The following is a 25,498-nucleotide window of genomic DNA, read 5'->3' on the forward strand; positions in this document are numbered from 1 at the left end:
CTTTGTGAGGCAAAGCGGTCAAGAAAATGATGAAAAGACAAGTAGTTTCTTTGTAAATAACGACTAAGTTTCTGAGAGAGTGAGTTGCTGGGTCCAATTTCTGTCCTGTGGTGTATCATTTAATCGAGTGATTCTGTGACCTTCTGGCCCAACCGCGCTAGCTCTCTGAAAAGAAAAATACAACATTGACGGCGATTTCAATGAGTTATCGATTCGGCAGCCGCGCTTGAACCCAACGCGAGCGCGATAATACACGAAGCCAAATCGCTTGTAATCGGCCAGGATGTTCGGAGTTCTTTGGAAATGTTGACGGTGAGGCCGGCGCGTCTGAAAGAACGCATCGCTAATTACGGTCCTGAAGAGGCTTTGTGACGATTTCAGTTATTATTGCAAGCATGCGGGCTGAAGTGGTCTTGAAAGTCTCGCTCCACTTTTGGCACAATGGACAGAAAGGAAATGAGACTACGTCATATACAACTTTCAGAAGATAGTTTCAATTAACGCTTGGAGATGGCCCAACATAATTCGGACTTTGGCGAGAATTGGTGTTTTGATTCCTGTTAGTGTCAAGTGATTCCATTATAGATTGATTGTGCTTTATGAGGGGGAAATAATGAGCTGGCACGCACAGAAACACGATTGATTGATCTGATTCTTTTTTTGGCAAGACTCATTTAGAGATATTTTTTGGCAAGGTTTTCGTTTTTGTTGTCAGTGCACTTTGGTACCAAACCACTCATTTGACTTTTATTCGACACGTAAACAATTAAGAAGGCAGGTGAATATTTGGAGATAAATTGTGTTGTAAGTGAATGGGCCGATCCCAACATTTTTTCCCAGCTACAATGCACATATGAACAATGGCCTATCCAAAAAAATATACTGTACAGTCAAACCTCGGTTTTCGAACATAATCCGTTAATCCGTTCCAGAAGCGATTTGTTCGAAATCCGAAACAATTTTTCCCATTATAATTAATGTAAATAATTTTAATCCGTTCCAAGTCTAAAAAACGTTGTCCAAGTTTTTTTTTTTTACTATTTTACACCAAAAACTGCACTGTATACTGTGATCCTTCCGCTAGAAGTTGTTTGTCTTTTCGAAGGCGGAAGGATCAGCTAGCTGGCTGCGGTGCGTCGATTAGTCGTCTACAGGGCGCCGCGCAGTGATACGAACGAACAGAAAAGTAGTGGCTGGCGGTAATGGCGTCTGACGTTTTTCAGAAAAGGAGTATTGTGATGGTTCTTCAAGTCGTGGGTGGAGAAACTGCGTGGCGACGAATTGGAGATTAGTCTCACGATTGCATCACAGTCCGTAAAGATTCAGAATGGCTTATTCACACTCATTTTCAAATATAGGCAGCTAACTAATTTTGCACTTGGGCCTCCATGGACTAAATTGTAAACAATGATACAACCCCCCCCCCCCCCCCCAGTAGTATCCACCCAATATGTACTTGTACAAAAATCACACAATGAAAGTCATAAATGAGTCAATGTGCACTCGACAGTATATTTGCTTCATTATTAGTGTTTGAAATGAGTTGTCTTGCATAGTGTTTACTTAGTGGTGCAACATTCCACCTGAATGCATCTCATTTGAAGACCACTCAGAAAGAGCCCCCCAATGTTAATTATACCCTATCAAAATTGCTACACCAGATGATTTCACAAGGCAATTACTGAAGAAATGGAAATTTGAGGAAGAGGTCCCACTGTAGTTTAGGCAACAACAACAAAAAAACACATTAAAGCAGTGGCTGTTTTTTTTTTTTTTTTTTTTTTAACCGTGACTATCTGAAATGACTGTCACATGTTGGCGCGGCGAGCCAACCTGGACTTATCATAGACTCTGCAGCTCCTCCAGCTTTTAATGGAGTTTTACAATGAGTTTCAGCTCATTGTTTGCCTGTCGGGCTTCGGATTTACTAGCGGCGCCACTCTCAAAGTGTCAGTCTTTCCTATTTTTTTTTTTTTGTGATGCGGGAGAAGTTTATTAACCCGCCGCATGCGAAACCACCAAGGAGAGTGAGGAGCTAACCTACATTCAGCAGGGATACGAATGAAAATTCCTAATGAATAATAATATCTTAGGATTCCTCCAGAGAAAAAGTAGACAGAATAAAGAATGCCTGAATCGCCGTAATGTTTTATTTATTTCCCACTATTTTATTGATTAATTATAGGGATCATGCACTAGTATCAATCTCCTGCTGTTCTTAGCTACAGGAGCACAATGTAACGATATTTTTCTACAGCTATTTTTATGGCGCATATATATATACAAAATTGCTTCCTCTGTATTAAAATGTATCATAAAATGTGCAATGTTTACTTGATTATATTTAACAACATGAGAGGAAAAAGAAGTCGAAACACCTCAGCATGGAGTGCATCGTGTTTTCATACTTTGATGCCAATTGACGACGTGTTCCTTCTGGTGTGCATACCATAGCCACTAGGGGGCAGTATAATACAAACATACATAAAACACAAAGAAGAGTTTCTCAACTGACTTAGGAAGCTAAAAACCCGTTGATTAACTAATTTACTCCCAGACATTTTCACAGAAGCAATCCCGGCTGTTTTACTGGATTTTGGCTGATTCTGCAAGGCCCACAGAATATTGTCTTCAATTGCTATAAAAGCATGGAACCTACCAAAAGAAAGATTAAAGTCTCTTCTTTCATCAGGGAAAAAAAAAAACATATGTTTCTATCTTTTTCCGTTTTGCAGCAATTACTATTAGAAAAGAGCTAAGTGTCATCAGTTTTCACAAATTATTTAAAATTGTAAATAATTTAGCTTTTTTTTTTCTTTTCTAGATGGCCCTGGTTGATCTCCTTTGCTCTGCTGCCACCTGCTGGCCGTTTGTGTAATAACTACCATTTCTGCAACCGTTCTTTGCAGCTGAGAGGCTGCATCAAAGCCTTCTGTATGCTCTAGCAGCATTTAAAAAAACAAAAACAAAAAAAACGTATAAATACGTCTTTGGGACACTTAAAACAAAACAAAAAAACGTATTTACATGTTATTGGGAGCAAATGAGTTTAGTCTGTCTATGGTGTTTTGCATAGTGCTTTAGCATCCAGCTACTCAACTTTTTGTCCACATACATGTAAAAAAAACATCACATTTTTCATGAAATGTATCAACTTTAAAAACTATCAACACTGTCAAATGTGTCTTGGGTGATTCCTGTGCTAAAGGATGAGCCAGGGCAGGCAGATGGTGTTTTCACAGCCTCCAAGGCGCACTTGTGGCCACTGGCGGCAACAACAAGGAGAAGAAAAAAAATCCCATTTCAGCCAATGCATCATCTGCTCTCCAGTGACCCACATCTACGATTTACACACACAGCTTCCACATTACCTGCGACTTTCACCCGCGACCTCTGCGCTTGATGAATCCTCCCGCATTTATAGGAAACAGCCCTCTCGCTAATTTGAACTAATCCTTTCAATCAGCCCACCATCTGCTGGCGGCCGCCCCGGATTGCCGACCGCCACCCCGTCCCTGCCTCGCCCAAGCTGGTATTCACCGGCGGCTGAGCGGCTTTAATCGGGTTAAGTAGGAACGTGGGTGGAACTGTCATTCGTGACTGTGACAGGGTGTCACCTTGCGAGGAAGATGTGCTTTGAGGAGACCGCTAAGAAGCCGTTGGAGATTCCAAATCTCCCCCGCTTTCGGTGAATCTCTGTTGTCACCTGTTTGTTTGTTTGTTTGTTTATTTATTTGGGCTTGTGACTGTGACAATAAAAAATACTGTGTCATCAAGCCCGGTAATTGTCAAAGTGCTGAGTGTGTGTGTGGCATGTGTCAGCAATAAATACATGAAAGCATTGACACGCAAAACTTAAAAAAAAAACAAAAAACACACCACACGTGATGACGTATCCGATGCGTAAACAGCAGCCGCCTTCTCTCATTTGAACGGGCGTTCCTGTCAAATGACCATATTCAAGTCAGGGTATTATTTCCATGTCAATGGTGGGCAACTCATTTTGCGAGTTCCTGTCAGATACGTTAACATAGCACGCAAAAGGGGTCATTTCGTGACCCTTCTAAAGACAGGAAACTCTGACTCGCCATTAAACACACAATGTCACATATTGAAGGAAGAGCCTCATCTTTGAAGCACTGGCCATCGATTGGAGTGCTAGTGCAGCAATTATTGGCCAATTAAGGGAGGGATTACACAACAGCAGAATCCAGCCTGACATTTACACAAAACTTGCATCAGCATACTAATTCCCTCTAATAGAATGGATGATATTCTGGGCGGCCACAGCAAATGTCCATCTGGGAGCATAAATATGCATTGAGCAACGGGTGCGGCATTTATTTGGCAGCGCGGGCGCATTCTTAGTGTTGTAAACATGACATTTGTCCAGGCGGCTGTTTGTTATGGAGTATGCCAAAAATGCAGAGTGCATCTAATTAAAATGTGTGTGTGTGTATATATTTTACTAGAATTATAATCAATTTATTTCCATCCATCTATTTTTTTAACCACTCCGTGGGGGTGCTGGAGCCTATCCCAGCTGGTTTCAGGCAGTAGGCAGTGCATTACCCTGACCTGGTTGCCAACCGATCGCAGGGCACACAGAGACGAACAACCATCCGCACTCACAAGCACACCAAGCGACAATTCGGAGCGCCCAATTAACCTGCCATGCATGTCTTTGGAATGTGGGAGGAGACCGGAGTACCCGGAGAAGACCCATGTGGGCACGGGGAGAACATGAAAACTCCACCCAGGAAGGCCGGAGCCTGGACTCGATCTTGCGTCCTCAGTACTGGGAGGCGGACGTGCTAACGACTCATCCCGCCGTGCTGCCCTATCAAGTTATTTATAAATGAAAAATGAGTGAGTAATTTTAATTAAATAAAAAATGTTGAATTAAAATCAACAATTTTGCATATGGATTTGAAAGTTTTTTGTTTCTTTTTTTTAACCTTATCTCAAATGACCTGTCCCATCTGATTTATTATGCATATGAAATTGTAATATAAGCTGCTTTACATTTAACTACTTACCTCATCTTAAAAAAACGACCTGTCCCATCTGATTAATTTTACATAATTTGAATTCAAATGTGCTACTTTATATAAATGCATTTTTTACTTTTTTTCTAACCTCATCTTCGACCTGTACCATCTGATTTATTAGAAACAAAACAAAAAATAAATACATTTGAATGAAATGTGACAAATTTTACTTAAAAAATTTGAATGAATTATGAATAATATATTCGTTTTAGATATTTCAAAACGTTCAATCGAAATCCACTTTTACATGCTCAAAGTTAGCCCACCCCTGCAGGAGGAGAGAATATTGAATAGAATTACAATTTCGAGCACATGGTCCGAGTTTGAGCAGGGAATTACAATCTTCCCGAGACGAAGGAGCTTTGCTTTGTATGATCCAATCAGAGCCTCTCTCGCTCTTTCTGCATCATTATGGATGAGTCATGCACTCCTCTCCAGCTTAAATCCACCACCGACTCTAGCGCCGGTGACCCCCCCCCCAATTTGCATAAAGCGCTCTATAACTGCCAGTTCGTCTGAGCGCAAAGTGGTCGTGAGAAAAAGAAATAGTTACTTGAGTTGTTTTCTGGAAGCGCTCCAGCACCGGTGATGCTTGCAGCAAGCAAGCGTCACCGGCGGGCCACCGGCATTAATGTCCCCCCCTCAAATCAAATCAAACATTATTCACACAAGTAAATTCCCCATCCCAGAAAAAACAACAGCAGGATGGCGCCGCTTCCCAAAGCGCATCTCTTAATTGATCGCATTACACAGACAATTTCACTTTTCATGCGAGGCAATTTAACGGCTGATGAATACGGCGCAATCACGGCGTTCATTTGGTGAATACTTTGCACAAGGTTCCTGGTGGAGTGGAGACAAAACAAAAACAATCGGGGGGATGCTAAAACGCTCGCCGTAAAAGGTGACCTTTGTAAATGAGCGATAATGACTTGTTTGCTGTTGACGCTGTGCATTCAGGTAATGACGGCAGATGTAATTTCCGAAACCCCGAATGAACTCAAGTAAACTCAAATGGAACTTGCAGACATTCACAAACAGTTACACAGTTTTGCATTGTTTTATAGTTTTAGTTTTTGCATGGTTTAGTTTTAAAGGCGCAGTCTGACTCTGGAAAAGGCACTTTTTAAATACAGGATTTAAACAAACAAACTACTTCTCAATTTACAGATCAGGGCTTATCTTCATTTCTGGTGGTGATTTTGTCCTAAAGCCCCACCCCCCCCAGCCTGTATTTTGCCATTTTGTGTTTGTTTTGTAAACAGCGGGACGTTTCTGTGGAAAGACAGTGTTTACAACCCTCCAGCCAATCGCAGAGCGGGGGGTGGCGCGTCGTAAACGGGGTGGGGCGAAATTACCGGCTGCGTGACGTCACTCCCGCGGCAATTTGAGAGCACGCACGGATTATTATTTTTTTTCACTCACTCACTCACTCACAGAAGCTTACATGTGTGAATGAGTGAGTGAAAAAAAAATAATCCGTGCATGCTCTCAAATTGCCGTGGGAGTGACGTCACGCAGCCGGCAAATTCGCCCGGTTCCGTTTGCCCCCCCCCGCTCTGCGATTGGCTGGAGGGGCGTAAACACTGTCTTTCAACAGAAACGTCCCGCAGTTTACAAAACAAACACAAAATAGCAAAATACAGGCAAAATACAGGCTGGGTGGGGTGGGGCTTTCAGACAAAATCATCACCACACGTTAAGAGAAGCCCAGATCTGTAAATTGAGAATTAGTTTGTTTAAATCCTGTATTTAAAAAGTGCCTTTTCCAGAGTCAAACCGGCAGACTGGGCTGCAATAGAAAGATTGTTCACTATTTACTGCTTGTTTGTGCACTCGAAAAGAAGTATCCATTGCTTTAAAAAAAAAAAAAAAAGACAAAATAGCATGTGTGCAAATTATACGCATGCTAGTGGTAAACCACAAAACAGCACAGAAACAAGCATGTAACTAACATTAGATCGAGTGTCGTTTAAAACAGTGGTTAACTTATGTTTACATTTGTATGACAGAAGCAAGAGAATTGTTGACACACGTTTCTGTAAATGATATTATTGGTGTTAAATATCGCAAAGCAACAGCTTGCGCAAAGAAAGGTGGTCTCGTTTCGAATGATGCTTTAGTCATCATTTGAGGCCAGCTGGTCCAGAATGAAGTGAAAAATAACGCTTGTTTGAAGCAGGTTGGCAGCAATTATACGCCGATTAAGTGCGCGCGCGTGAAATACGCAACCGTGACCACGTCAGGGTTGAGAAAAAGTGATTGCAAGCGACGCTAAGTCTTCCAAGAATCCCTTCAGATTTTCACTTCATTTCACCGAATGGCCGAGTATGAGAACAACAGAGGGACTCACACTCACACTCACACTCACACTCACACGTGGTGCGAATGACGCCGATATGATCCAGAGGTTGCGCCTTTAAACTCTTATCCACTCCGAGTTGCCTGATATGGTTTCGACCCAAGCAAAGTCACCTTGTCATTGCTGCCGTTAAAGGAATAATCTCACTTTCCCCAGGAGCGGGCCGGAGACATTTTACTGTCATTCCACGGAGCTTTGAATGACGCATAAGAGTTTTTCCTTTTTTCCCGCCCTTTCAGCCTCAATTAGAAGGGTTCGCACAAGATGAAAATGACTCTTCCCAGTGGAGTCGGAAATACGAAAAATGCATTTGAAGCATGACAAGTTTGGAACATAAATTTTGATAGTAAAATAATACCAAATTAGAACCTTTGGCTATAAATATGCAAATTAGAATAGGTGATGAAAGGAACATTTATCTGCTTTGCTTTGTTTTTGTTGTTCATACAAAATAGACAAATGAAAAACCAGTAGTGGATAGAAAATGTCCACACGCCCCCGTTTACTGTCCTAGAATAAAGTGCAATTGCACCTCCACTACATTAGGGGGCAGTGGCGCTCATTATTGGCAGAGTGTGCGCAGGGAGCATTCGCTCGGTGGTGTCGGGAGTTTTGTTTGCATTGAACATGCGCGCTTTGCACACAGCGGAAAAAAAAAAGAAAATCAGCACAAATTATTTTATATTTTTCTTTTGCAGGTTAAAGTTTTGTTTTTTGTTTTTTTTTGTTTTTTAATATTGTGCTCCTGAGTTTATGTTGGTGATCAGTTTGACTGCATTATTATTTATTGATTTTATGTAATTTTATTTTTCCGGATCATATGGCTTGACATGGTCGGTCAAAAAAAAAAAAAAAAAAATGTTATAGTATTATTCTTACTTGGGGTGGCATGACAGAAAATAATTGAGAAGCACTGGGTTAATGTAATCATTTAAAAAAAAAAAAAAAAAGTTAGCCAGTCTATTCAAACTAATATTAAATTGGAGCAAACACACACCTGCCACCATTGAACGTGCATCTGATTAAGCCCAAATACAGTTCAGATGTTCTAGCGGGCTTTTCTTGACACTCCCACTGTATGTGACATACGTATGTGACAACGCATTGCATTTTCAATAGGAATCCTTGGTTAGAAATGTTTTGTTTTGTTTTGTTTTGTTTTGTTTTCATGTTGCTTTACCTTTTGAGCCTAATTTAAGGGACAAAGATGACAGTTGTAAAATAAATACCCTCTGGCAAATTAAGCTATAATTATTCAGCACAGCCAACATGGCTGCAAAATAAAAAAACATTTTGATTATTTTTGCTCCAGCAATCACGACTCCACCCCCAAGAGATGTATACTTATTAGACACTATTAGAGATAGCGATTGACAGTGGTTAAGCAATGATTTCTTCAATATTCCACTCAAGGTCAAGTTAAGACATCTTTATTTATATAGAAGCACTTGTTGCCATGGCAATCCAATGCACACGGAGATGCCATTCTCTTTAAAACCAGTCTACCACTCAAATTAATTCGGCTTGAAGTCAGTGACTTTAAATATACCATTCAAGCGCGCGAAGCGCTCGCAGGGAGACGATGTCGGCCAACGTTAGCTTTTGACAAATGTAAGTGTGACTTTTAGATTAAGCACATTAAATATTGAACCAGACGGATTTGAGCTTTTGGTTTGAGGCCCGAGCCAGACAAAGCGAAGCAAACTGTCATTTAGCCATTTATCAGCATAATAATGACTTTTCCCCACCCCATTTATATTAAAAAGGTCATATGCAAACCGACTTGCACTCGCGTAATAAAGTTCATTTGTGCCACTGATGCTTTTTTTTTTTTTTTTTGCCGTCCTTAGAAAAAAAACGCAGCCGATCAGAAAAATCATGTTTTATTTTGTTGTCGTTTTTCTCGTCATCGGTATTTGCCATTGAGGAGAGATTGAAAAAGAGCGTGGAATGCAGTCGACAAGATCGCATACGTGCAATTGTTTAGTTATTCGGAACAAGTCAAACACCAAATGAGTCTTCTTTGAATGGGTAAGAAGTCAACTACACAAAAGGCAGCGAGATGCATGCACGCGCCGCTCCATTTAGTCGGAGACAGCCAAACAATGCACGATAGCCCAACACTAATTCATCTCAACTTGCCTGGAGGAAAACGCAGCGCAATGAATGGAGGGTAGAACAAAACCGACACGGGGAGAATAGCCATCTTGATATATTCCCAAGTGAGTGGTTTTTTTTTTTTTTTTTAAATTGACGCTGTCAAATATGGAGGCCCACCTTCAGGATGCGGCCAGACAGATTGGGCAGAATTTGAGAGAGCCGAGTGACAAATGTCCTGGCGCACAGGGAAAATTAAGTTAAGTGACTCTTTCCTACTTGGCTCACTATTTTTTTTTTTTTGCAGTTGCCCCGTGGAAAAAGTATCTAATGACATAATGGGGGGTTCTGTACTTTGAGGAAGAGTTATTATGGTGAGTACAGTGGAACCTCTAATTACGAACGTCTCTTCATACGAAATTTTCGAGTTACGAAACGCCTCAACGGGAAAATATTGCCTCTTGTTACGAAAGAAATTTCTAGATGCGAAAGGTAAAAATACATTACCCAACGCAACATACTTTCAGCTATAGCTATTACCTACCATAGGTATCGTTGAGCCGAGATAATAGATCGGTGTCTATACAGCGTCCTCATCATTCATCCCACAGCCCAGGAGGTGTTCCGATTTTCGTAAATGTAAACGGCTGACGAATTTGTGCAAAAATTCAAACAATTGGTGATTGATGAAGCCACAGTAAGTTTTTAATTGCGACGAGATGGGCCTTGGACATTTTGGAAGGATTGTTTAAAAAAAAAAAAACATCCTTGGATCAGTTCTTTGCAAAAAAAAAAAAAAAAAAGTACTTCTGAGAGAGAACATGAACCAAAAAGAGGGCAAAAAACAATGAGGACAGCAGTTAAAAAAAAAAAGTAAATTTTTATTCTTTACTCTATTCTTTGTTTTTTTTTACATTACGCACAACTCTCATTTATTGTGCAATAATCTCATTGTAACATGTATTTATTACATGTTTTGATGCATTTTTATGCTTTATAAAACATGTCTGAATTTCGGGAGGCTTGGAACGGATTAGGGCATTTACATGGAAAATGCGTCTCGACTTACAAAATGTTCTACTTAAGAACTTTCTTCCAGAACCAATTAATTTCGTAAGTAGAGGTACTTCCTTTCCTTACAGGGTACTTCTGTGCCCCGCCATGTTGTGGTTTTCATGTTGGGGGGGGGGGGGGGGGGGGCTTTTTATTTTTATTTTTACACCTTTTATTGTATTATGGATGTCCAGCACTTTGAGTTGCATTTTGAATGTAGGAAAGGTGCTATATAAATAAAGTTGATTGATTGATTGAGGTACCACTGTACAAACAATACTCGTTGGCATATATTCTTTATCCTCTGCAGAAAGCGACTAATATTACAGAAGCTTAGCTGCAACGGTTTCCCTATGTTTCATCGTGACATTTATGTGTAGTATGTCTGTATGTGCTATGCTACTCCCTGGTGCCACGTTAAAGTTGTAGGAGCCTTGGAGGAGGTCTAAAGTCTGTTCCACGACATCTGTAGCATAACTCATGAGCAACCTATTCATCAGCGCGGCTTACCCGCTGATGATATTAGCCGCTAAACGCATGCAATGTCATCTCACAGCCGTCATTAGCAAAACCATGTTGACATCTGCTGCCTGATGAACTTTAAAAATATTAACAAAATTGGATCACTTGCCAAGCCGATTACGTCCCCCCCCCCCCCGTAAAGCTCAGCTGTCAAGCCAACAGCGGTAACCTTTTCGGAAAAATAACCTCACTGGTTTGCCATCCACCAGCGCTTTTGTTGGCCCACAGGAAGCCCGAAACCCGCCTATGCTTCATTTGTCACGTCAAGATCGTCCTACATCTGTCCAAACAAGCCGCTGAGTGATGACCACAGATGACAGACGACACGTCGGCGTCCAGTGCGTGGCCGCAAACAAACGACGACTCCTACCATCCTTTCGCTATATTCATGATTTGAACTTACTCCCATCATTGACATGATTGCTTTTGGTGCATTGCTGGTACTCAACAGGACAAGACACAATTAAGCTACATTTAGAGATGCACACTAATCATCAGTAAATGTACGCAACAACATCGTTTCCCACCCGACAGTGTTAGATGAGTACATAAATGAACTTCTATTTCATATTTCATCTCAATATTAACCACGGTTGTGCTGTAAATATTTGACTGTAATAGAAGCTGTCAAGTCAATTGAGAAGTGAATCAAGGAGAATTATTGGCGCTTCAAAATAAGTCTTGACTGTTGCACTAAAAAGTGGACTGCTCCATCCATAATGCATGGAAAAGAAGAGAATGCCGATTATGACAAACTTTTACTGCTCGCTCACAAATGTAAAACTAATTAACATGGCAGCCATTTTCCCCAATCAAACTCTTGATTCTGAAAGGGTGAATTAAACAAAACCAAATGTGCGTTTAAAAAACATGCAATACAATCAAACATTTAAAGTGGAAGTCAACCTTAAATATTTTTGACAATAACAGTTGTGGAATAAGAGCTATGAAGCAAAATGCAGTCTTTTTTTTTTCTTTTTTTTTTTTTTAAGTCCATCTCAGGAGGCGGCCATTTTGTCACTTGCTGTCGACTGAAGATGACATCAGTGTTGCTCAAGGTTCAGGCAACAACCAATCACAGCTCACCTGTTTTCTGAAGCTGCGCCGTGATTGGTTGTTACCTGAGACCTGCGCAACATTGATGTCATCTTCAGTGGACGGCAAGTGGCAAAATGGCCGCCCCCTGAGATGGACAAAAAAAAAAATAAAATGCATTTTGCTTCATAACTCACATTCTAAAAATTTAAACTTTAACATTATACCACATTTAGACTAGTGGGGCTGCATAAAACATATTATTGTAAAAAAAAAATACAAAATAAATTAGGTTAACTTCCCCGTTACGAATTACTCTTGTAAGTATGCAGAGAGTCATCCATTTCGCCAAATCTAAATACCGATACGCTGATTAAACGTACACCACGAGCCAGTTCAGGTAAATTTCCATTGTGTTGCTATTATGAGCACTCCTCCTGTCACCATCTCAGGCCAAAACAACATCATAAACTAGTGGTGGTCCAAACTGTTTACCACGCGCACCTGGTTGAGTGACGACTATGGCACTTTATCAACAAGCTCAACCTGTTCTGGCTGAGGCTCCTTCCGAAGCAAGCTGCAAAAAAATTTGAAGTCGCTCGTAACATACGAGTTTGAGGCATGCCAGTTCCGGCTGAATGCATTTTTTTTTTTTGTGGCTGTCCCTCCAGAAGAGTGACAGGTATCTCTCTATTCAATGACACGGCCCAGTGACCCTCATCCGTCCGGCGCCGGCTGTTGTCCTGAGTGTTTGCGCCGCACGCGGGGCCGCATTGGACGGCGTTTGCATGGAAGAGGCTCGTTATCGTGAGACTGAGTCACTCCTCACGGCTGTCTGCGCTTGTTTATCGGACAGAGAGCTCGGAAAAACAATTACAGACGGACTCCCAGAACGAGGGTCCGAGAGGAGCAAGTCAATTGATGATACGCGTGGCGCTTTATGGCGACCATCGCCGTCCTATTGTTGACTATGCAAATCAGCGCATATGATGGCAGTGAAGAAATCCAGACGTTGCCAAGTGAATATCCACACGGTATAATTACAGGTCAAACTAATTTCACACTTGCAATCCGGCTTTGCTTAATTCAACACCCACAAACACTTTGGCTTTTTCAAACACTTTCATTAGGCCCTGAATGTTTAAATAGTAAATAAAATACACTCATTTGGGAAGTTAGTCTTTTAAAACCTCCAGTGGGAGTATCAATGGGCACATAAAAATTTAATAAAAATGCCATTTAATTATTCAAGGAACTTTAGAGTAAAAAATTCAATTAAATATGAGGATGACTGTGATAAAAAGAATTTAAAAAAAAAATCATAATTATTTCATTTTGAAGATAATTTTAGTCTCTATAGAGCACCGGAACACTATACAGTTTTAATGTTACACAAGAGTAGCAAAGTCAGTGTATTGAATCCCTTCATAATGCATGGAAATATCACAATTGAAATACACGGTGGTGCCATCCATGACTTTGGAATGGAAATTCCATTATTCTGCTCCTGCGCCTCAAAAAAAAATAAAAATAATAATAATAATAATAAAATAAATAAAATTAATTAAAAATTAAATTAAATTAAATTAAATTAAATTAAATTAAATTAAATTAAATTAAATAAAATAAAATGAAAGAAAGAAATAATAATAATAATAATTCGACAGTATTGTACTTGTAAAACATACAGTACTAAAATTTTAAATCAGCATTGTGCAGTGTAACACATACAGGCAAGCCCTTCCTGCCAATGTTCTAATCAATCATGTTAGGGATATTGACAAGTTGCCAATCCATCTGAACTAACGTGGACCGGCTGAAATTGATCGAATTTCACTTAAGATCCCTTCTACTACTTTCCTCCTCCGTCTGACATGTCTAATAAGTCCACATTTGAAAGCCCGGTGTGTGAAGTGGCCTCTGAGGAGGAGGCTGAAAGAGAAGCAAAAAGTAAATCTGGGCGTGGCCATGTGACTGCTGACCTTGGAGCTCATTATTCACAAGTATCGGCGAGCGAGATCAACTGATGGAGTGCATGCCCTGCTACTTTCCTGCATTTAATTAGATTAAGATTCACAACACTTCCCCTTTACACCTCTCTTAACCGGCTGTCTCCAAACGACTGCGGATAAATTGCCAAGGGCTTTAAAAAAAAAAAAAAAAGTGACTGGGAGAATCCAGCTTGCGGAAAGTTAAAAAAAAAATAAAATAAAAAAAAAAAAAAAAAAAGAGAGAGAGAGAGAGAGAATAAAGTGCTCTGTCTGTCTGCTTGATGTATGGAAGTATCTGCCTCAGCTCTGCTCAGACAGAGTGGAAATCTCTGCTGAATACGAGCCATTTTTAAAGATCAATACAGCTTTGGACAGTGAACAGTGAAAGTTCATTAAGTATGCAAAGACACGTCACGATGAAGACATCTGAGAACAAATGGCTATATTGATTTCTAAAGGGGAAGAGACGGCTCGGTCGAGGAAATTTGCATGGACATGTACGAAGCATTCATTTTGTCCGTCGTTAGCAGATGAACTTTAAAGCGCCCCCAGATGAGCTTCATTATATACAGTACAGTACAGTCAACCCTCTGATAGAACGGTAGGTGGAAAATATGGCCCGGAATCCAAACAAGTCTAGCTTTTGTCATCACAGATTCTTTTTCAAAATCGTTGAGCGCTAGTTTTGACCATAGACATTTGACTAGGGATGCTCCGATCGATTGGCCACCGATCATAAATCGGCCGATATTCATGAAAAAGTGCGTGATCGGGATATTTGATCAAAGCCTTTTTTTGTACCCGATCAAAAATCCGATGACCCGTAGTTCATACTTCGCAGGCTGCCTGAGAGAACAACTTGAGGGCACAGTGTGGCGGCAACTTCCTCAGTTTTTAATAGCGACGAGACGGGCCTTTTTTCTGAAAAAGATGCCGATCGCCATACCTGAAGTATCCATCAAGTTTGGGAATTGAAAAGAATCACCCGGAAAAAAAAAAGTGTTCACCAGTCGGGCGATGGCTCACTATGATGATGTTTGCCTTGGACGCTTTCGAAGGATTATTTAAAAAAATAAAAATAAATAAATAAAATACATCCTTGGATCAGTTCTTTACAAAACACAAGGCAAAAAACATCCTGAGAGAGAACATGAACCAAAAAGAGGGCAAAAAACGATGAGGACATCAGTTAAAAAGGTAAATGACCATCATTGTTATTCTTTACTCTATTCTTTGTGTTTTTACATTATGCACAACTCTCATTTATTGTGCAATAATCTAAGTGTAACATGTTTTGATGCATTTTTATGCTTTATAAAACATTTATGGCTGAATTTTGGGAGGTTTGGAACGGATTAGGGCATTTACATGGAAAATGCGTCTCTACTTAAGAACTTTCTTCCAGAACCAATTAATTTCGTATGTAGACTGTATGGAGCTCGGATGTCAGTCCTGTTGAGACTGCTGATTATTTTATTCTGTTTAAGCTTAAAGCTGGTAATTTTAAGTTTTTCTGTTATTTTTTTTTTTTTTACTGAATAGTTGATGCATTATGCCAGAAATTATCTTGAAAATGTTTTTGTCTAAAATTAAGGTGATTATATGGTGATTGTTTATTTTTATTTTTTTAATTTAATATAGCCAAAGGCACTCACCATAAATGCATTGGGGGAAAAAAAATATTGATGATCAATGTGATCGGTATCGGTTGATCATTGATGAGCAGTACCGGTATCGGCAGCATAAAACCCTGATCGGCGCATCCCTACATTTGACAATAGGTAGGGGGGCGGGATTTAAATAAATGTCGCAAAAAGGAGAATCAGAAAAGTAAAGTAGGCACCAAGGGAGCCAATTTAAGTTTTTGAATTTTAACAGTGGCCAAAATCATCAAATCAGAAATTCATTCGAACGTAAAAATTCCCAAAAGAGCTAACTGAACTCACCGGTAACAGATGAAACAGGCGGACGAGTGGAAGGAGTGGAACGCACTCATAATAACCCGCAGGTGGGTCCATTCAAGCAGGTGCAGCACAGGTGGAAAAAAATCCAGATCTTTCTATATTTAAAAAAAAAAAAATCAAAAACAAACAAAAAAAGTTACACATTAATTTTACTTATTCAAATGTGTAGGTTCGAGAAAGAGAACACTGTTGGAATAAATTCCAATTTGATGGAACAAATAGAAGAATTTAGATTTGATATGCCACCTTAATATACATCAATAAACAACAATAGTCCCTGTGAGTTCGATACGTGCCACCACAAACAGTTGCAACTGAGCGTCAAGCGACAGTTCCTCTCCCCTGGTTTCTTAATTGAACACCTCCTCCTGGGAATTTACCTGTCAGGGCTGCTTTAATGGAAGAGGACCAAACTATATATCAACGCCAGTGCTGATGTCCCCACTGCAGCAGCATCAATATGGGACAACAGAGAGGAAAAAAATAGGGCCCGAGTGTGCCTCGAGGTCTCTTAACTAACACTACAGAATGTTTTACAAGTGGATTTTCACCCCTCTTGCACAATCTGATGATATAAAAGTAATGTCGTTTGATTACAGTATAATTCCACAGTTAAACATCAGTCTCTAGTATTAAAACGTAGGACTATAATTACATGAAAATAATAAATGTAATGCTCAATAAACTACTGGCAAAATACTGCAATCACCATTTTTTTTTTTTTTAACTCTTAGAATAAAGTGCAATTGCACCTCCACTACATTAGGGGGCAGTGGCGCTCTCATTGGCAGAGTGTGCGCAGGGAGCATTCGCTTGCTGGTGAGTATGAGTATGATATTTAAAAAAAGGATCACAATATTGTAAAAAAACAAAAAACAACAAAAAAACAAAAAAACAAAAAAAAAAAAGCACAATATTGTGCTTTTGTATATAACAACAATGCATATAAACCACCTACAATCTCTAACAATATCGAGGCTCTTACTTACTAATGCAAGCACACATTGATCGCTTCACAAGAAAATTCGGTCCCCCTTCATCTGACAATTAGCATATATTTTAAACATAGAAGGCCAAAACATCCCTAATGAAATTTAAATTGCGCTAATAAAATAGCCACTAGAGAGTGCTAGAACTGCACAAATGGAAATCAACCTGACTTTTTTTTAACAGATGTGTTCCTTTTAAATATTGTGAACATGACGACGACGATATTGTGGCAGTTTTAATATCACGATATTGCCCTTATCGTGACATCCCTAGTATTCAATGCATCGTTGCAATACTATTACACATGGGCATACCTGTAGGTACAACATACAGATGTGGCAAATCAAGGTCCAGAAAGCCACCTCTGTGTTTAGATTGCAAATACGTGTCACGAGCAACTGGCGTCAAAACAAAATCAAACGTTTCGGTGCTTGGATCGGCTTGCGACGATTGATGCAAACATAGCACACACGGAAACTCAGCGTGTAAACACAAAGGCTAACCAGAATGAAAACTACAAAGAGGCAAAAACAAATAGCCAGCACTTTCCCCAGGCCGCTGCTTAAACATTCTCCCCCTAATGGCGTGGACTTCTTGTTTGAATGAGATAACAGAGATAAATAGCCACATCATTTCTACTATGAGAGCGTTTTCTGTCTGCTGATGCCATTTGCGGCCAATTACAGATTAGAGCGTCCGCTGCCAAGAAACAATGTCGAGGAAGCACGGAGGTGGAATCTTCTGTTGGATTTACCGCTACGAAGAAGAGCCTGAACACATTCAAATGGTGGTTTTTGGCTGCCATTTAACGCTCCGTTTGTTGTGACAAGCGATGGGAGGACTGACACGGGCTTTGGGGAACATGAAAACAAGGATTTACTGTGGGATTTGGGTGAAATGAAGCTTAGCAAAAAAGTTTAGTCAGGGCTGATGTGGGCTTGCAACCCTGACTTACAATCTCAGGTTTTCTGCATACAATTACGAGTGGAGAAAAGGCAGAAAACATGTGGAAAAAAACAGGTCATTAATCAGTAATCCATCAAGTAATGAATCATCAATTAATCATCACAAATAAAGTACTTTTGTGCATGTCACCACGCCTCCAGTCATTGAAAAATAAATGGCTCACCTGAAAATATGTTTCATTTGGTACGTGAGACCACATTGCAGCCATGCAAATTAACACATTCACTGCCAGCCCAGCAAAAATGCCTTATTTGACGTCTTTTTCCGTCAATGGCAGTCAATGAGTTAAGATGAGATGTAACCAAAATTGACGGATTTTTAAGCAAAATTTGCCTTAAAAAAGAAAAAAGGAAAAAAAGGATGCTGCAATATAATCACAAAATATATTGGCACATTGTGTTTAACACATTCACTGCCAGCCCAGCAAAAATGCATTATTTGACGTCTTTTTCCGTCAATGGCAGTCAATGAGTTAATATATGCAAATAAAAGCCTTCAATCAAATAATAAGCCTCACCTCAAACAGAGGCTAAACATCTCAACCTCAAATACATTTCCATTCATCACATGAGACCCGATTGCATGTAACCTCTTGACTACCAGCAATTCAAATTTGTCCTCTGTAGTGGACATTTTTAAAACTGAATATATCCCACCCAGTGCATACGACTGAATTAACTAATTTTGTGCTCTATGGACGACATTGATACCTTAACCTTTACCTTTTGATACATTGCTACCTTTGATTGCATCATAAAAGAAAATGGCTTCCCTCAGTGCAAGAGGAAAAGTAAGTGTATAACACTTTTTATAGAACAAATTTAGGCTTTAAATGTTGTTAGCATGTTTTCTATAAGACTCTTAAGAACATATTAAAGTATTGTTTGAATTATTTTAACTGTATTTGAGCCTAGCATTTAAGTTTTAAAAAATGTCCTCTGTAGTGGACACATCATAGCTTAAAAATAAAAACTTTTTTTTTTTTTTCCCCCAAAAAAATTTATTTTGCAGTATTGTTACTTCACAAATATTGGGGAATATCAAAATAAACATGATTGGACTTTTTTTTTTTTTTTTTTAAATAAAAGTCCTCACCTCAAATTAATTCGGGACATGGAGCCATGCAAAATAATGCATGCAAATAAAAGATTTGCAAATAAAAAGCCTCACCTCAAATAAGCATTACCAAATAAACAGCTCAACTCATATATATTAAATTCTCATTCAGCACAGTGCATCAATAAACACCTCCCCTCAAATAAAATCATGTTCTATACATTAAAATAATCCACTGGCACAAGAATTAGTGCAAAAATAAAAAGCCTTATTTAATAAAGAACCATTAGCCAAATACATTCTTAATAAATGAGATTTTTGGTTTGGTACATGAAACAACGTACACACATTTCTGCAAATAAAAGCCTTTGCTCAAATAAACACCATTTTCAAGACACATTTTGATTTGTTTGCTTTTGCATTTTATGGCCGACAACTTTGTTGCCAAACGCAGACAAAAGATTGTTTGCCACTTTTGCCGAGTGTTCCGATGGGTCCATAAATGAGCATCTGACCGCTTTATACGTTTGAGTTGAAGTTTACTGTGACTCACTGAGGCTTTAAAGGCTTGGAATGGAGACATAACGCTGGATGACAACATTTTCGTTGTCAAAAACATATTGGGGCTGTTTGTTCAATGTCGTGTGTTCCAGTAAACATTCTAAACCACGCCTACATCCATGGATGATGCCAAACGGTTTTTCTCTTCTCAAGCTCCATTTCCTCTCCTCAATTAAGGCAGCCATCTTCTCTGCGTTTTGTTTTCACAGCATCACTCCAACAGAAAAAGATAATGGAACAAAATGGATCGTTATTTCGCTTGCAGCTCAGCCATTAAGCAAAGTGCCGGCTGCGCGGACGCTTCTTCACTTTCTTCTTGAGCTGTGTCACATTCCTAAAAAGCATTTGGAGCCATTTTTAGTCTCTGTCTGGAATGTTGTTTTTAAGTAAGAATAACATAAAATCTTGCTTCATCAGTCGTTGCTCGCAGCATTCATGTCACTTTGCGAGGAGGTTCGGATATGTATTTCAGCCACAGCTGAAATTCTATATTTAAACTGTTTACATGACTGTTCCAGTCCAATCTGACCAATTTTGACGTTTGAAAATGAATACAAATATTCTATACGCCTTAATTCTTTCCAAAAGTGACACAACATACACACAAATAATTAAAATGGTCATTTTGTTGTTTCGTAATTACAACAAAAATTAAAGCATGGAACAGCCGTAAAGTCGTAGCATATACTGCATGTGCATTTTTATGGGACAACGGGGGCCGTTTTTACAGGGGAGCTTGAAACTGTCAGTGTTTTCTGTCACATTTGCACATAATTAAACTGTATTCGTACATTTTTGCATCAGACTGTGCAAGTCTGTTCAAACAATTTGCAAACTTTTAGAACTATTTCTCTGACAGCCTCGGCAGTTTTTTGTCCCATTATAAACTGCTTTAAATGCTGTGTGCGAAGTGCAAATGTATCCAAACTTCATCTTTTTTTTTTTTCTTTTTTTTCCCCCCCTCCTGCCTAACGCACCATTAGTCCCACCTCCGGTCAAATACTGTTGCTGTGGACCCTTCAGCCGCAGTTGCAAATGACTCAGTTGGGGATTTCCCCTCCCGGCTGTGTGACAGGGGCTATTTTTCACTCACTTTTTTTTGGGGGGGTGCATGAGAAATAAACTGTGCATACCGCCTTGACGGGCCAATAGTGTAATAAATAACACCACTTTTGGTTCAAGTCCAGCACCAGCAACGCTGCCAGAGATGCAGCAACTAATTGATTGTACTAATGAAATATAGTCGACCAAAAAAAAAAAAATCCAAAATACACAGAACAAAAGCGGTTTGTAATTTCCTGTTGATGTCACAAGATGGTAGCAAAGCACTGTTTTGCTATGGGACAAGACCAAAATGAAGCTACTTCTCAAATTTCAACATAGTTCTTAAAAAAGTAACGAAGCTACTTGGTTATGATTCTCAGTCTCAGCCATTTTCACTTCTCTCTGTTTTACTGGATTTTGACTGATTTTGGAAGGCCACAGAATATTGTGTTCTATATAGAACCTACCAAAAGAAATATGTCTCTTCTTTTACCAGGAAAAATACGTATATTTGTATCCATTTCCATTTTGCAGCAATTAGCATTAATTAGAATATAGCTAAGTTTCATCAATACTCGCATTCCTGGTGAAAACACTGGCAAAAACAGCTTGTTGCAACATGGCCCTGGCTGATCTCTTATACTCTGCTGTCACCTGCTGGCCATTTATTTATTTTTTTGTAAATAATTACCATTGCTTTAAGCCACCTCTTCATGTCAGAAGCAGTTTGAAAGCTTTCTGTATGCTCTCACATTAAAAACAAAACAAACAAACAAACAAAAACGTGTAAGTACGTTTTTTGGAGTGAAGACAAAGTATTACAAAAACATGTTTACGCGTGTTTGGGTTTGAATGAGTTAAGTCGATTTGTCAGATTTCTGCAATTTAAGTTCTATTTAATTTGAATGATGGGTTCAATTCAGTCTGTACTTTTTATTACTTTTACACGTCTTTTTTTCCCCCCCACATCTGTACTTCTCCTAAAGTACTGTGCGAGTACGTTTGCCACCGCTGACAATATATGATTGATTATATTAAATCTGATTTCCAATGTCACGGCGGAACTTGCCTCTCATCTCATTGTCAGTAAGGGGCGGGCTAGTGGATGGAAGAGTTGGAGCGCATTCGGAGAAGCCCGGGAAGACAATTAATCACTCGGGAGAGGCAACCACCGGAGGGCCAGGGGCGGCAAAGCGCACACCGTGAGTGGAATTTTTGATGACGGCACGGGAGAGATGATGTGGCCGGTGCATGAAGAGTAGGCGGGAGAAAATAAGTGGAGACCTGAAATGAAAGTACGGTCTGAAAGTTGACTTCTCTATTCTCCATTTGCTTCTCCGTTCATCAACATCCAAATGCATCCGCCACTGAAAAGTGACATATTGTGTCAGATTATTGGCATTTTTTTTTTTTTTTAATCTCGCTTCCATGATTCCATTGTTAGGTCAAGCTACCGTTGTGGTTGAGAAAGAGAAGCGGCCGCGCCTCCTAACGCACACTAAAACCGCAGGCGGGGTACCGACGTTTCATTTGATCAACAAAAGAGAAAAACTAAAATTGACAGGCAAAGAGCAGATGTCAAGTACAAGGAGATGGAACAGAAGCGGAGGACCCAAATAGACTCGGAGCTGATGACAAAAATCTCACGGAGACGAGACAGCTTCAAGATGGCGGGGCAGGGCGAGGGGCTGACACCGAAGGACTGAAGTGATGGATAATTGGCGGGGAAGAGCCAGACAGAGATTGGCAGACGAAAAGAGAAACAGAGGCAACACATGCATTGACCTTACACAGGCTGAGAACTTGATTCGGCCCTGCTTATCAAAACCAAATCAAACAAAAAAAAAACAAAAAAAACATATCCCGAGAACCAAAATAAAATAAAGCAATACTAAACGCCAAAGAAATCAAATCAAACCAACAGCAAAGAAAAGAAAACCCAAAAACAAAACAAAATCCCCCCTCAACAATTGCAGCTATTGTGCAACCACGGAAACACTCCACTTTCATAACATGATTTCAACAACTTGAGCACACGTCAACCCATGCAAGTCTCAAATATAGCAACATGACTCTAAACTTAAAAAAAATAAAAAAATATCTCTCCAGCAGGTGAGTTGTTGCCGCTAGACTCTCGGCTGTCCTACGCACTTTCGAGCGAGAAACAGGCCCGCCGCCTCCTCGTCAGCTTTGTGCCCAAGTATCTGGCCGAGCAAAAGTGCCATTCCTTTTGTCTTCTCCTCTCCTGACAGATGCTTCTGACTGCCGCGCTGTGTGTGTGTGGGAGGATTGCCTTATAGCCATTACCGCGCGGTCACGCAAAACACAGATATGCACATTATGCCGATAAATGGGAAATGTGATATGGGAGACAAGGTGGTGTGGGATTTTTATGGCGGGCCGTAAATATGTTCAGTGGTTGGCTATTATCATATGTCAGGAACAGCGGAAACGCTTCTGGAAGGCAGTGATAGCGTCACGTGACAACATGTATTAAGATAAAAGGGTGATTGTCACAAACCTAACTGCAATGATGAGATGGATCCAAGTATGCCGTCATTTTGGTTGATTTTTTGCTCACAGGTATCTATTCTTTATCTTCTGTAAAGATGATTACTGCAGGTAACTGAGGTGTTTTGGTCAGCTCCATATACTCTCCCTAAGTCTGTATCATACTAGACAGCTAGTTGAGCTAGATTAGAATTGCTCAACTTTTTTGCAAATCATGCAGTTAGGACGCTGATTCCCATCACTCAACTCAACACTTATAATTATAAAGAACGTGAAAACAACTACCATTGTTTTCTTAACATGGAACCCAGTGTCAGCAGATACAATGACAACAGCAGATGCCCCAGAATTGAACCCTGGGGGACACCATATATTCCGCTGTACAAGTGAATTCATATTGCACATATTTGTCCGACCATTTTCTTTTTTTTCGCTCGACATAGTTAGCATGTGATGAAGAGATAACAACAAAAAATAAAGAACTCACATTAATGTACCGTCACAACCGTCACATAGTCGACGCCTGAACTCATCAATTCAAAGATAGGCCAAGCAATGTAGAGTGATCGCCTGCAACCAATGATAAACAAGTGTGGCGTATCATCACCAATCATGGGTCTGGTGTGTCTTGACCTCCGCTGAACCCCGGGGGTTTGATTGACGCTATGTTAAGAACCGCTGCACAAGAAGCTGTAAAATGTCCACTAGCTGAATTAAAACCCCAAAAGCTATTACATCCCTTACTTTGTATTTCATTATTTAGTCATTAATGTATGGTTTTATAAAGTATAATGTTATTTTTCTTTGTTGTTTTTATGGAGCCTGGAATGGATTGGTGGCATTTACATTCATTTCAATGGTGAAAAATGATTTGCCTTACAAATCAGTTTAGTTACCAGCATGCGTGTTGACAGAACTAATTAAACTTGTATCTCAAGGCGCCACAGTACCAATATTTCGTTACTGTACAACAAGTACATTTGTCTCTACTATAGTATTAATTTAGCTGACATCTATACTTTTACTCCTAGGTGATAAAAGTACTCACCCATTGCTCCTGAGTAGAACTAGCTTGAGTCGAGCAAAACAAAAAACAGAGTTCTCCGAAATGGCTGTTAGTGCTACCTGTAAATTAAATAAGTAAATAATACGAGTTCTTAAAAAAAAAAAAAAAAAAATCATCAGAAAATGGCTACACATCTAAATTGCACTAGGGCTGAATCGTTCAAATCAAATTTAAATTAAAAGTGTTTTCTTTTCTTTTTTAGCGCAAGTGAACTCACCTGTCGGGTGCCGTCACCTGACGAGCAGCTGGTGTTCCCGGAAGTGTGACCTTGCGGTTGTGCATTTCATTTAAAAACAATTGAAATAAATAAATAAACAAATTAATTCAACTAAAACACATCTGTTTGTGGCAGGTTTGTTGAATGCAATTTGCACACCGGAGCAGCTAAATTTCTCACCACTTCTTCGAGTGTCATCAAAACTGGAAACCAAACTGGACGAAATGTCACGAAGAGGAGGGTGACAAGACACTCATGTCATTGAGCTTATCTCTCCATGACGCTGCCGAATCACAGTTGGAATAACTTTCCGTCCATGTTCGAAATGTGTTTTTAACTCCAGTGCGGACAAAATCTCATCATGAGAGTTGATGAATTAACTCGAATAGATGATGGGCCAGTGTTCTTTTGGTCTCTTATTTTCCTGTCGGTTCCATCCCACTACAATCTTGAAAGGAGGAAACAAAATAACAATTTGGAACATAATTGTGAGAAATACTATGCTGCCACCTTGAGGACCACAAGCAACACCACAATTCCGCTTCATTTTCATGCACTTCTTTAATATATCAGTTTCTCATATTCACAACAAATACATTAAGCTCTTTCTCCTTATGATACAGCCTTAAATAGTTCTTTTTTTTCCCTCTTTCTTTCTTTCTTGTACACAACCATTTTGAAAATGTCTACGGACATTTTAAAGTTTGTTACATGTGTAGATCTCCCATGCTTTCCTAGCAAATGGACAGGACTTTTCCCCCTTTGTACACTATTTACACATGGAGAGGGGTAAATGAACAAAACAAGCAATCGGTTTTAAAAGACATGATAGTTCTGCTGAATAGAATTAGGCGGTGTTTTAAAGGTACAGGCAGCAAAGACAAAGGGAGGACAATAAGGACCATAAAAAAAAAAAAAGTACAACAACTTAGGCAATGGAGGTCACTTTTAGCAGGCAATTTATAGGCGATCTTATCCCTAAAATGAATACTTCAGTGTGAGTTTACAGAGA

The 25,498-nt window shown here is 39.6% G+C and overlaps 1 protein-coding gene across 5 annotated transcripts in view; it reads right to left on the reverse strand.

Annotated features, from left to right (window-relative positions):
- The window catches only part of large1 (LARGE xylosyl- and glucuronyltransferase 1), a 192,811-nt gene extending 167,867 nt beyond the window's left edge, over positions 1-24,944 (reverse strand). Inside the window, exons 1-3 of one of the 5 annotated variants that reach the window (XM_077499383.1) lie at positions 24,667-24,944; positions 24,487-24,536; positions 16,058-16,170 (exon numbers count right to left, since the gene is read on the reverse strand). The gene's annotated coding sequence lies outside the window, so the exon portion shown is untranslated. Of the gene's footprint in view, positions 1-3,371; positions 3,507-16,057; positions 16,171-24,251; positions 24,396-24,486; positions 24,583-24,666 lie in introns of those variants that run through there. The other 4 variants (XM_077499386.1, XM_077499384.1, XM_077499385.1 and 1 more) reach the window with 4 other exon arrangements.
- Positions 24,945-25,498: the final 554 nt, after the last annotated feature.

This window comes from Festucalex cinctus, chromosome 16 (genome assembly GCF_051991245.1).
Source record: "Festucalex cinctus isolate MCC-2025b chromosome 16, RoL_Fcin_1.0, whole genome shotgun sequence".
Classification (NCBI taxonomy): Eukaryota; Metazoa; Chordata; class Actinopteri; order Syngnathiformes; family Syngnathidae; genus Festucalex; species Festucalex cinctus.